Consider the following 12674-nt stretch of genomic DNA (forward strand, 5'->3'; position numbering starts at 1 on the left):
GAAAACATACCTGACACTTTGGGCCAGGAGGTTAGAGCAGATGACTCCTGGAGGTCCTTTACAGCCTGCGTTACCTTGCAGGTCTACAGCACCAAAACCCTCCAGCAAACTGAGCCCAGAGTGCAGGCAGATCAGGGGCTCCAAAGCTATGAAATGCTGCTGAACTTTGCCTGGTTTTGGTCCAAAACAATAAATCTTTCCTTACAGAGATTACTCTACACTTGGACTGTGTTTGCAGAAATATTTGCCAAGGTTCAGCAACAAGGTTCAGAGCAAATTCTGAAACCAGGTGTACTATGCCTTTCAGGGAGTTTACTGCAAAGTCCATGTACACCTACAGAAGATTTCCTACCTGCTGCAGCAGTGCACTGCATGCTCAGAGATGGGGCAGGAGGCAGATCAGGAGCCTGCACTGTCATTTCTTCTCATTAATTCATTGAGTAAAGCATTCAGGACAGCTTTATTGTCTCTGGTTAGCTCTGGGACACCTGTTCTGACAATATAGAAACTTGGTAAAATGCATACAGAAAGGATGTCATAAGTCCTTGGGTAGAGAAACCATTTTTTCTGTTGTGTACTGTACTATACCTAGCACAAGTTGCAGAGGTGACCAGAGATCCTAGAAAAAAAGATGGCCATGTTTCCTAACCCACACCACTCACTCATGATAAAATGTCTTTTTTTTTTAAATTTCATTTTGCTAGAACATAAAGTATTTAACCAGCATCATTTGTTATCATCCTTTCAGCAGTTTAGACTGTAAAAACAAACAAACAAACAACAACACAATAGCCAAACCCCAAAAACAATGCTTTGAAAAGTAAGTTTGGTTTCAGCATTTTCAGGACAAGACATTTCCATTTCAAGATACACCAGTTCTTCTTAAAGGAATGCAAGCAGAAGAAAGACAACCTGCCCCATTTTATCCATTTGTGGTTTTAATCTAACTAAAGAAAACAGAACCATTAAAAAAAAAAAAAAAAAAAAAAAAGACAAATAAATTTGGAGGGAGCTGGCCAACAAAGAGGAAAAAGATTTGCTATTCAAAGTAGTGATCACTGAGCTCTTCAGCACCAGAACATCAGTAACTATGGGCTCATTTCAGCTTTTCTTTGTCTTCCTTATCTGAACCGAAGTGTCATGCCCAGACTTTAGCTAGAGGGGAAGAATACTCTGAACTTCTGTCACAGGGGAATTTCTGACATTTCAGTGCTTGCTCTGTGCTCTGAAACAGCACAAAAAGTTGAAATTCCAAATATGGATCTAAGACCACTCTCCAGAAAACAAAAACAAGCAAACAAACAAACAATATATTTAGAAAAATCAGAACTGACATGATATGTAGGTAGATTGAAATGTTGAAGGTCAAAACAGGAATTGAAATGACTATAGAGTACTTACTTTCAAGTCATTACATTATTATACCTCATTTCCCTGCATGCTTTGTCTTATATTGAGCGTGCACAACACCTACCCTGTTGGTGGATGGAAGCAGAGAGAGACCTGGGAGAGGGATCTCAATACAATTTCTTTTGAAATTATTCTCCTTCATGTACTCTCAAAATCTAGTCACTGATTGAGAGGAAATAAATGTTAACTGAACCATTTTATATCTTACTGCTCTTGGATGCTCTACTTTGTACCATGCAAGCAGGCCACTAGATTAGTACTATTCCCATGGAGTTAGCCAGCACAAAAGTCACTCTTTGCCTCATGGGCACTGAGGTCCTCCTGAGAGCACAACCATAATAAAGAAAAAGATCTGGAGCTGCACTTTCCCTGGGGGAAGTTGAAGTGTATTCTGAATTGATTTGAAACCAATCCAGTCAGAAGAATGAAATATTCCCCAATCTGGTCAAACTGACCAAAATGAAGTGTTTCATTTCAGGTTTGTCTCCCCCTTCACTTCAAAATAAAACAGAAAATAATATAAAAGGAAGAACACTGAAGGTTTCCAGCACAATCACATTTCTTCTCCCTGAAAAACAGCAAATCTGTGGAAGTGGCAAGTTCCCTTTGAAACATCGTTCTCATCAGCACTTCTGCTGTGTACAACCTCCACAAAGTCCATTACTCTGATCTGGGAGCTTCCCAGGAATTGTGGCTCAGATGCCTCTTGTATCTGTCCCTAACTCAAGCTCCCTGCTCAGAGGATATTTCCCCAAATCCCCTGCAGATAACAAAGAGTCTTTGGTCATCATGAGTCTGAGACCATGACATGCCTAAAAGAGAATTCCAAGGAACACTGACCTACTTCCTTCTCTTTTACTTGTATTTCTGCAAAAATAAAGTGTGTATAAACGTACAAGTATGCATGTGTGAGCATGTAAAATCACATTTATTTTTGGTAGAAAACACCACCAACTTCAGGCAGTATCACTGCCCAGCAGGTGAGGCAGAAGAGATCAAGACTTGCCCATCATCAAGACATTTTCACCGTTACATGTGTCCCTGGCTAAATGCTGAAACACAGCCATCTGTGCTGCACCAGGCATGACAGCAACACACCAGCCTCCTGAAAAAGAGGAGGAAGAACTAAGGCATTTCCCTTTTCCCTAACTTCACAGCTTAGCTTGCAGCACTGCCTTAATATCTTTCATATACTTGCTCTGGTACTGCCTGGAAAGCAGTGCAGTTGTTAGCCCCTTAGCTAGCCCCTTAGCACAGTTATTGCAGGGGCTGCACATTATTCCTTGTGGCAAGTTGACACACTGAGAGATGATAAATTAGATTTTTCAGAGGGTTTTCTGAGAACAGAAGGGATGAATTCCTAAATGCTTTCCCAAACAGTGCCAAGGGATGCTCCAGGGAAACAACAAACAGAGAGTAGGTGAGAGAGGGCATTCATCAGCACCCAGCTGCTGAAGCACCTTTTGGGCTCCAAAAAGCTGGCTTCCAGCAAACCTCTTATGAGGACTTTCTGTGTTATACCAGCTAGGCAAAGAGTTGCGCAATTAGATGTCAAAAATGTTTGGAGAACAAAGTGTGTAAACGGGATGTAATGCAATACTACGTGTTTATTTCTGAACATGAATCCAAGCAAATCCATCCATGGCTGCTTTGCAAGACAAATAAAATCTACCAGCTTAAGGCTTCTTGCAGTATTTCTTCTCTCTCCTCCTTTGCTAAAGAACTGGGATGAAATGTTTTTAATAAAACCTTCTTTTTTTATACATATATATATCAAAGTTCAAATAAATCTTTACTATAATCAGAAGAATGCAGAGAATTGTAAAAGTTTAGAAGGGGTCACTTCTGACTGGCCCCTACTCCATAAAGTACAGTTTGATGTCCTGTAGTTTATGGCTGCACAAAGCCCAGCTCTTCTGCATTCAGATTGGCTGTTAATGTTGTAATGATGTTTAACTGCTGACAAATGAATTACAGGTGGGGAGCGCATTGCCCATTTAAGACAAGGACTGTTTAAGTAAAAAAATCTGTCATTTTTATTTGGTTGCTTTTTTATGTTTCTTTTTAATTCCCTCAAGCAAACAGATTAAGGAACATCATAGCCTGTCAAGTAATGTATGTTTGTAAAAACACCACATCTCTTTGATGCGTCTATCATGTGCTGGAGAGGAGAGAGAGGGGTTTTCTTTCACTTGCAGTGTAGCTTCTTTTTATTTTTTGCCACTAATTATGGAATTTCTCATTAAAATAACAAGAAGCACGTCTGGCTGGGATTCCAGCACATGTTTTCACTTTTGCAAACCAATGGGAACCGTATGCTTTCCTCCTTTTTCCCTGTCCCATGCAGCAATGGCCACATGCATTTCAGCATCAGCACCCATGCACAGCTCCACCAGCCCCATCACCAGGCACCAGGAGAAGATAATCCCCCAAAGGCAGCCCCAGCTGGGGAGCTCAGCTCACTCTGCACACAATGGGTAAGGCCACATTCACTGGCTAGGTGTAAACTTTTATAAATCACTCCATTCCCCAGGTTCTGGACCTGCTTTTTCTTTCTTTTCCCTCTTAGGCCTCTGTCCTCTCCCCTTCTTCTCCCCTCCCTCCATGTCCCATTGCATTGTTCTCGTGGCAAGACTCACACAGACCTGCAGTGGTTATTTATAAACTCTCCTTGAATGCCAAAGCGCCAAGAACAATCGCTTTCCTCCAGTTTACAGGAACATTCAAAGTGCTCCGAAACATATTTTCAACATAACTCATCACTTTGAAGATGAGTCCAAGCTTTTGTTCATGTTTATTGACAGGAAGTTGTTTTTCATTGCTCAAATCAGAAGGGGGATGATGGGGGAAATAGAGGAGGAAGGGGTTTGCCAAGCGGTTGAAGCAGCACCCTTCAAAACCCAACCCTGCATTCCTGGCATGCGTCTTGGCTTCCCCCCGCCACCCACCACCCAGCCCTGCTCACTCACCCCCTTCTCTCCAGGCCAGGATGAACTCACCCCCTTTTCTTTTCAGGAGGGGAAAATACCATCGGAGTGTAAAAAGGGGTAAATTAAAGCAAGAACTGATGCAGGCAGGTGAGAAGAGAAGGAGAAATTTCCATCATCCAGCACGGCTTTGTAGGAAGAGGATTTTTTGGGGGGCACCACTCCTCTCCTTGGCTCTGGAGGGCAGGGGTGAGGCGCGAGCACCCATTTTGTCTCCTGGAGTGAGGCTGCACTGGGGACTGGGCCAGCACAGCAGGATCATCCCCTTTCGCAACTGGGAGGCTTAGGGGAAATGGTGACTCACTGGGGGGAGGAGTGGGGATGGACTGAATCACCCTGCCACTGCAGTGCAGCCCTCGCCACCCCCAGCTCAGGGTGCAGGCGTTGGGGATCACAGAGGGGCTTGTTGGGATGCTCCCCGTGGGGACAAGAGGTCTACAAGGTGGCCAGCTGAGGATGGGAGCCCTTCTAGATGGGTGTCCCCTGAGCTGAAGGGCTGGGGAGGAACTGAGGGGAACCAGGCAGATAGTGATGGGAGAGGGGTAACTCAGATATCACTGCTGCATGCCAGAAGAGAGGGTCAAGTGCTCCTGGTCCCAAGCAAAGTCTTTGGGGCATACACTCTGCTGACTTAAATCAACCTGAACTTCAGCAAAGAGCAGCATCCTTTCTTGAGGGGCATGCTGATACTAATCTCCTGCCTTGTCTTGTGGAGGAAGCCAGCAAAGGAGGAGGACAAGTCCCTAGGGTGCACAGGGAAGAGACAGCAGAGCCCAGGGTGTGGACCTCAGCCAGCAAAAGAGGACTCCCAGCATAGGGAAGCACCATGTGAAACACCACGTACCTGTTGGTCCTGACCTCATGGACACGTTTGAAAGCACTCAGCAGCTCTGGCACAAATCACTGCTGCACTCTGTTTAAAAGGGAAAAGAGAGATTTTAAATAAGGTTGTATCAACCTTTTTTATATTGACAATGGGACTGGTTATTATATACTGTGTGCCTGAGGTTCTTCCACTGAAAGGAGCATAATGCAACACTGGGGGCAATTCTTGATTCCACTTACTCCCAATAATTATTACTTTTTGGCTTGTTCCTACGCTATATAGTGTAATGTTATTGCTTGGAATGGTATGTTAACTTAGTTTTTACTGATACCATGTGTTCCCCCTCTTTTATCCCAGTAGTGTGTCAAGAACTGTTTTACTAAGGATGGTCAAGGGAATATGATTCTAATATTACTGTAGATGATATAAAAAGTTTTATAGACAGTATTCCACGTTTGAACTGGGAGCCCAGAATTCAGACACAAGGGCCTTAATAAGACATTTGAATTGCGTGTTTTGAAGGCACTTACTTCATTACAGGCAATTGCCATTTTCAAAGTCTAGATGCTAGGACTGCACTTAGAGACAAACAAACAAAAAGAACAAAACAGAAATATCTGAAAACTAGTTTTTCGATATGCAGTTTCAAGCATAATTTTGCTCTAGAACAGTGATTTAAGTCTGAAACATGCACAAGGACAGGTTTCTTAGTTTGCCATTCCTAAGAGCAGACCTGTGAATCTGTGTCTGTGAAAACACAGTTGCTGTTTTTGCCGGCAGAGCTTGGGTAGAACCAGGGTCCTCCATAGCTCAGAAGAGAAGCAACCAAAGGAGCTACAGATCTGCAGTGATGATTAAAGAGGAGCTCTGCATAACAAGAAGGTACATGGAGAAGTGGACTTGTAATATGTGTGATGCATGGACTGAGCAACAACTTCATGTTGGCACAGGAGGAGGAAGAGGAGGAGGTAAAGAAGGAGGAGGAGGATGTAGCAGGACTGCATGCTTGCTTGCGGCACTTGGAGTGATGGCTGGGGTGAGAGTGGAGTGGAGCTGGGCTGCTGAAACTTTCTTCTGGGACTGGAGCACAATCATTGGCTCTACTATTTTCTCTGCTTCATGCCAACATTTTCTCTGCCATTGCTTTCTTGTGTCTGCACCTGGAGTTGAGGTTTATCCAGCTTGGGAAGCTGCTGGTTCAGCTATTTGGGATCCTGTGAGAAACTGCAGAAGGCAGAGACCCTGCACACCCTTCTCCGTTGCATTCAAGATTTCTGTGTTTACTAACAGCACGCTTTCCTTTTCAGTCATCAAGGTATTTCTTTCTATGTTTTATAGCAAAACAGCTCCAGCATGCAAAAGGAGGGGACTTCGAAGGCAGATAGCAACAGCAGGCAGAGTTTTCCAACCCTGTTAAACTTTTACGAGCACTTCCATAATAGCATTTCCAACACTTGAGCCACAACTGCAGTGACAGTTGACGCCTAATACATCATAATCTGCTTTCTATTTAAAAAAACAATGACGCTGTTTTATTTATTGCAGGTGATTACCTTTGCCTGGGACTAACAGGCCTGGAAATTCCAACACTTTCATCTCAGCAGCAGGCTGGCTTGCCCTGTCTGACAGAGTGTTCATCACTGGGGCTGTGTTCTCCTAATTTTGCAGGTCACTTGATTGCCTTGAAATACTACACAGCCTCTACCGCTATGATAGCTGGAACTTCAGAGATTTCCTGGGTGTTTCTAGCACCCTTGCATGTGTGTTTGTGAGGACTGGGAAGCAAATCTTCCCTTCTAACCCAGGAGAACTTCAATTGTACTGCAAACTGGCAGCGCATTTTTCTGACTTGGTAACCGTTTATGCAGGCTCAGGCAGACATACATCTGTTTTTCTCTCTTTGGACCTTCCCTTTATTTCACTTTTAAAATCTCATCGAAGCTAACTTCTGGGACATCCTGTACTTGTCATCAATTTTTCCACCAATTGCTTGTTGCAGTTTGCATTGACCACAAAGGAACTAGAGCAGTCAGTAGCTTGTGCTTTCCAGGAGCACCCAGGTTGGATGTGATGCCTCAGGAGATCCAGCTGGTGTGGGGCAGAGCAGCACAAGGTGAGCCAAGATGATGGCTGGGAGAAGTCCTGCCTAGCCAAGCAATTACAGGGGGCATGGGGAATGTGGTGGAACAGGAGGGAGGTGAGGCAGATGGACTCTTGATCAGCCCCTTGCTCATCAGTTGTCAGGATGAGAAGTGGGTGACATCAGACCTATCTGTGCCCGCATACACAGCAATGAAAGTACGTCTACTCACCAGCTCATTTGGAGCTCCTCACTTTATAAAATGAAGGCAAAGTTTGTTAGTTGCAAGGCTAAGAAGTCACCGAGCTGATGTGAACAGATCATGTACGAAATGCTATATTAGGTGAAGTCATTAGTCCACAAGCTTCAGCCAAGCCACTGACTTTGCAAAGCACAGCTGGGCTTAAAGCCGGACAAACACCTGCTCTGGAGACCTTCCAAAGCCAGAGCTGTCCAATACTGAGTGTAACTGCCTAAGCAAGGCCGAAGTATCTCCAATTCCTTCCTACTCATACTTGAAAAACTCTCTTAAAAACCACAGAGAGTACACATCTGTACGTCTAATCCAAATGAGGGAGCTCTTACGCATCCCTGTCCGGCCTTCCGAACATGCCTCACCCCATCCCCTCCGAGGCTCTGACTACCAAACTACGGGACCTGCTGATTCATAGTGCATTTCACACTCCAGTAAAAAATTCTGTCCATATATTGCAGTCTGGCCAAATCAACCTATTTCTGCATTGACGTAGCCTTTGTGTATTAAATAATAAATAAATAAATAAATTGCCAGAGAAGAGGTTCCCTTAAATTTCTGCAGGAACAAAGCTTCTTCTTTCAGCTCAGCTCCTGGTGATCCTGGTGAGTTCATTGTAAATGAAAGCTTGTGCTTGAAAACCTTCAGACTCTGGTCATGGAGATGACCTGTAGGATCCCTCACCAGCACGAGCTGAAAATGAACTGCTTGGACCACAGATATATGCATGCTCTCCTGCATCCCTCACCAACTCATCTCCCTTTCATTTGTTTTCTTGTGGTGGAAGAAGAATACTGCTGCTATCCACATGATCCCTGCTGGGATTTAATGGCAGAGAATCCCACCTTGGGCTCCTGGGAGCCTCATTTAACTCCAAGAGGCAATTGCTTCACAATGCTTCCTGGCATCAGTGCTGGGGAGACCTCGGTTCTGTTTTCAGACGGTTTTTCTTTGCACCCTCCACTCACTCCATCTCTATAACTCTCTTTTCCCACCTGTAAAATCAAGGTAATGATTCAAAAGTCCTGTATAACTTGCTCTGAGCATTCTGCAGGAGAAGCCCGAGGCATTATTACTCTATGGACACACTGCTTTGAAATCTGTTGGCCCGCAGCTTTATAAAGAACATAAGAGATTTAAGACAGCACAGTGTGAAGAACAGTCCATTTGCGAGATTACAACTACAGCTCCTGGTTTCCCTCTCTCTTGCTGTATAAAATATAAAAAGCCCAATTTGAATGTGAATGCCTTGTAAATGAACCATGGTGTTTCTTAATGAAGGGAAAAAGAAGAATAATCTCCATGCAAGTCCACAGCCAGGCTTTGCAGGGAGCGCCTGAATGCGGGAGGCATGCTGCACACACACTGGACAGGGGAATGTGGGGGCCCTAGGTAATGCCAGGAAGGATTGCTCTGCTGCATTTCTTTTTCAAATGAAAGCCCGACCTGGAAAGCATCAACATTGTTCCAGCATGAGGAGGCAATTTTTTTCCTTTTGGGCCTGACATGCAATCTTCTGAAGCTGAAATTAAAATTTCACGCTGCTGAGAGCTTGGGATGTCTTTCAGGGATCAAACCAGTGCTCATCTCCAGTCCACCCAGAGACGTGTAATGAGGCCAAATGGTTTTTTGGAATTAGCACAAGGACAAAATGATACTGTGCTGTGGAGCCTGTGTTTTTGAAGAACAAATTGGATCTCTTTGTTATTGTTGTTAGGTTCAGTTATGGGGTGCGGTGGGGAATCCAACAGGGGGGAGCATCCTCCTGGTGATCTGGTAAATGCATCATCTAAATACAATCTGCTCTTGCAAACAGGCGAGCCCAGGGAGATGAAGGAAACCACATTAAAAACATGATGAAAGTTGCCTCGAGGCTCCTTATGTCACACTTGGGCTTTGGGCAGTTGGGGCTTTTATTTCTTCCCTTTTTCTTCCGTTAATAAACCAAAACCTAGCATTCTTCACTTTGGTGTTAAAGGCTGAGAAGACCCTTCAGCTTCTCCCCCCAAGAAGGCACACACACGTGTGCGCGTGTGCTTGCAAGTGAAGGATGCTCCTTGCTGCTGCCCAGGTTGCAAGCCAAGGGCATGGGAAAGGCTCCCAGGTGAGAGGGATTCAGGTTCCTGGCTCTCACTGGCTTGCCTGGGCCTTTTAGCAGCTACCTCCTTGGGTGGAAACAAATCTATTTGCTTGGGAAGTAGCCTACTAAATGCTGGTCTGGGCCCAAACAGACAACTCCTGTTGACACCAGGATCCCCTGGTGTCCTCAGATGGGGACGCGTGACACTGAGAGGAAAGGGACAGTGTCAGCACACCCCAGGGGTTCATCCCATAGCACACGATGCAGGAAAGGGGAGAAAAGGGGCAAAACCCAAAACACTGCACTGTTTCAAGCCTGTTGTGAACTCCCTTCAGCAACAGCAGAGCTAAATAAAACTCACACATGGTTTATTTTTGGATTAGCTCTCCCCCCCCCCTTCTTCCCCTCCCAAATTGATTTACGGTGCTATTGTTCTGTGCTCTGACCTGACACACTGAAAGCTTTGAGCTTTGCAGCTCTCTCCCTGCTCCTTCGATCACGCAGGTGTAACTGCTGTAACAGCACTGGAGAGGGAGAGGAAGGAGAGGGAGGAAGAGAACCAAAAACAAGGGGAAAAAGTCGAGGCTGCAGACACACACATCTGCTTTCTGACTAATTCAGGGTACGGCACACCCGTATGGGTCCCTTTTTATTGCTAACATTCCATATAAGTTAGCAGCATTTTTACCCCCGCTCCCCCTCCCCACCTTTCCTCCAAACTTCAGATGTCCCAGAGGAATGTTTAAATTATTATGGAATCCCATAGGAGTTTGCCGCTTCCCTTTTTAATTTGTTCCATGCTAGTTGCTGTTTTTTTAAAGCAGCGCCCAGCTTACTGCTTCCTAAAGTCAAGCCCAGGGCTCCTTGTTCCGGCTCTGGCAGGGAATTCATTGTAACTCTGCTCCCAAATCCCTATGGGTTTATAGCGTGGCTATAATGATTTACTCGATGATGAAATTTGCAATTACCTGCTCTGATTTTTGAGCTTTTGTTTAAGTGGAAACGCTAAAAATACCAACTAAAGCCAATCAAAAAAGGCATTATTGGCTGTTTTTCCCTTGGCTGGCTTTCACGGGCGAGCTGCCGTCCTGCAATGGCTGGTGTATCCAACCTGATGAAGACAAGCTGATGTCTTCACGGGAAAAAAAATCAATACAGAGTGGAGAGGAGAAAGCTGAGAGCAGGTTTTGACCTTCACAGTTCAGTGACAGCAAGCAACGAGGTTTGCAGGAGCACAGCAGGGGACTTGCTGTTTCCACCTCAACAGCCCAAATTCACAGGTAACTGGATATAAACCCGATGCATTTATGGTAATGTACATCCAGTGAACTCCATATTCTTACATCTGATTCTCCTTGCTGTCTCTGCTGCGGCTTCCCTTTCCCTCGTGAATACAAGTCTGTAGGTGGGCAACTACAGGACCCAATAAAAGGTGCCTGGCCCCGTGGTTGATGCTGAGCCTGGGATGCACAGCAAGGGCAGATTTTTGTGCTCTAGTCAGACAGCACCAGGCTTCCTCCCACCCTGCTGCTAGCCACAAGACCGCTCTGCCCTTCAGCCACTGCTCCAAGATAGGGGAGCCATGGAAAAAGCCAAGATAGGACCAAGGGCACATAGAAAACATAGAAAGGAAAAGGACTTAAATTTACCCTTCTCAAAATGTCCTGGTTTTAAGAAGTCCTCTGGTTTTGCAGCCTCCTGCAGCTGCTGGCCTTCCTTTATTTTTCCATTACCAGCATTAACACAGACCTGCTCTCCCTGGCTCCTATTCCCCTGTAATCCCTTTGTCTGAAGGGAAACCATCTCACCTGCATTACGGATGTCCCGTAGCAACAGTTGTTTCCAGACTAAAGGCATAAAAGTCTCAGTCACAGAGCAGCAATGAGATGCCTGCACTTGGAAATGAAATTTATAAAGCAAAGCATTTACGGAGTCTTCTCTAAACACAGCACTTCCCTAAATACAGCTAGGAGGAGTGATGCATCCTGAAACATCCCTTATTAATTAAGAGAAGATAAGCAAATACTGGCCACACATGTCATTAATAGAGCCCGTTAACACTCTTAAGCCCAGCATTTTGTCAAATGAAGTATTGCTTCTGCATGTAAGAGGTTTGTTGTTTCCCTTTCATTAAGAAAACACACTTCAGTGAAAACACAATGCTACATTTCTGTTGGTTAAAACTACTTTCCACCCAGCTCTGTATCCAAGCGCCTTTGAATATTAGTGAAGGACTTTTCCATGTCACCAATGAGATACAGCCTTTTGGGGAACCACAGTGGGGAAAATGTTAAAATAGTTGTTTCAAGAGAAGAACGAGGATTAAGGTACTGCTCTAAGAAATTTCCTGCTACTAGCAAAGCAGTGCAGGACTGAGAAGGAGAAAACACGGAAACAAATAACCAAACTCAACAGTGATTTGGAAGGCAGCTGGGAGAGATGAACTAATGGAGCTTGTCCATGTCTGTGCTATGCTTGACAGTACAAAAGGAATGGCATTCCTGCCTAGGCAAGAGGGGCTGCTTCAAGTTCCTCAGAGCATGACTGGTACACACCATGCCAGGTCTGTGATCTCACAAAAGAACAAGCATTTAATGCAAGAGGAAGACCTGGTATCCCCATTGTATAAATGGACTGTGAAGCATTTTGAGCCAGAAACCTGGAGGTTATTTAAGGACATGAGAGCTACAAGGAGCTGCAAGAGCCATCTGAGGGGGCATGACACAGAGGGCAATATTTCGTTCATATCCCCGTTACTATGAGTTGTCTTTGTTTCCCAGAAGAAAAACAGAATTTTCCCTGGCAAAACATCTCCCCTCAATTGGATGCTCATTCCAGAAGTCCTGGTTCACTGGGTCTTCAGACAGGTCCAGCACACTACAACGTACCCCCGTGGGTATTTGTGCACAGGGCAGGCACTGTTTGCATCTCTCAGATGCAATTATTCAGGGAAGTACCTGCTTTGGGCAGGTCTTCGAGAACAGAGCAATTCAGTGCATTTCTGCCCAAATAATTAAAGCTTCTCTTACTTCATGGAA

The 12674-nt window shown here is 44.8% G+C and overlaps 1 long non-coding RNA gene across 1 annotated transcript; it reads right to left on the minus strand.

Moving 5' to 3' along the window:
• Positions 1-2308: 2308 nt before the first annotated feature.
• Positions 2309-11578, minus strand: LOC311439292. The gene is made up of 3 exons (XR_014694646.1): positions 11445-11578; positions 5242-5310; positions 2309-2515 (listed from the first exon to the last, which is right to left on the minus strand). It is a non-coding gene; the product is annotated as an uncharacterized lncRNA (long non-coding RNA).
• Between the last annotated feature and the right edge of the window lie 1096 nt (positions 11579-12674).

The sequence above is a fragment of the Aythya ferina genome (genome assembly GCF_964211825.1).
Source record: "Aythya ferina genome assembly, chromosome: 6".
NCBI classification, from domain to species: Eukaryota; Metazoa; Chordata; class Aves; order Anseriformes; family Anatidae; genus Aythya; species Aythya ferina.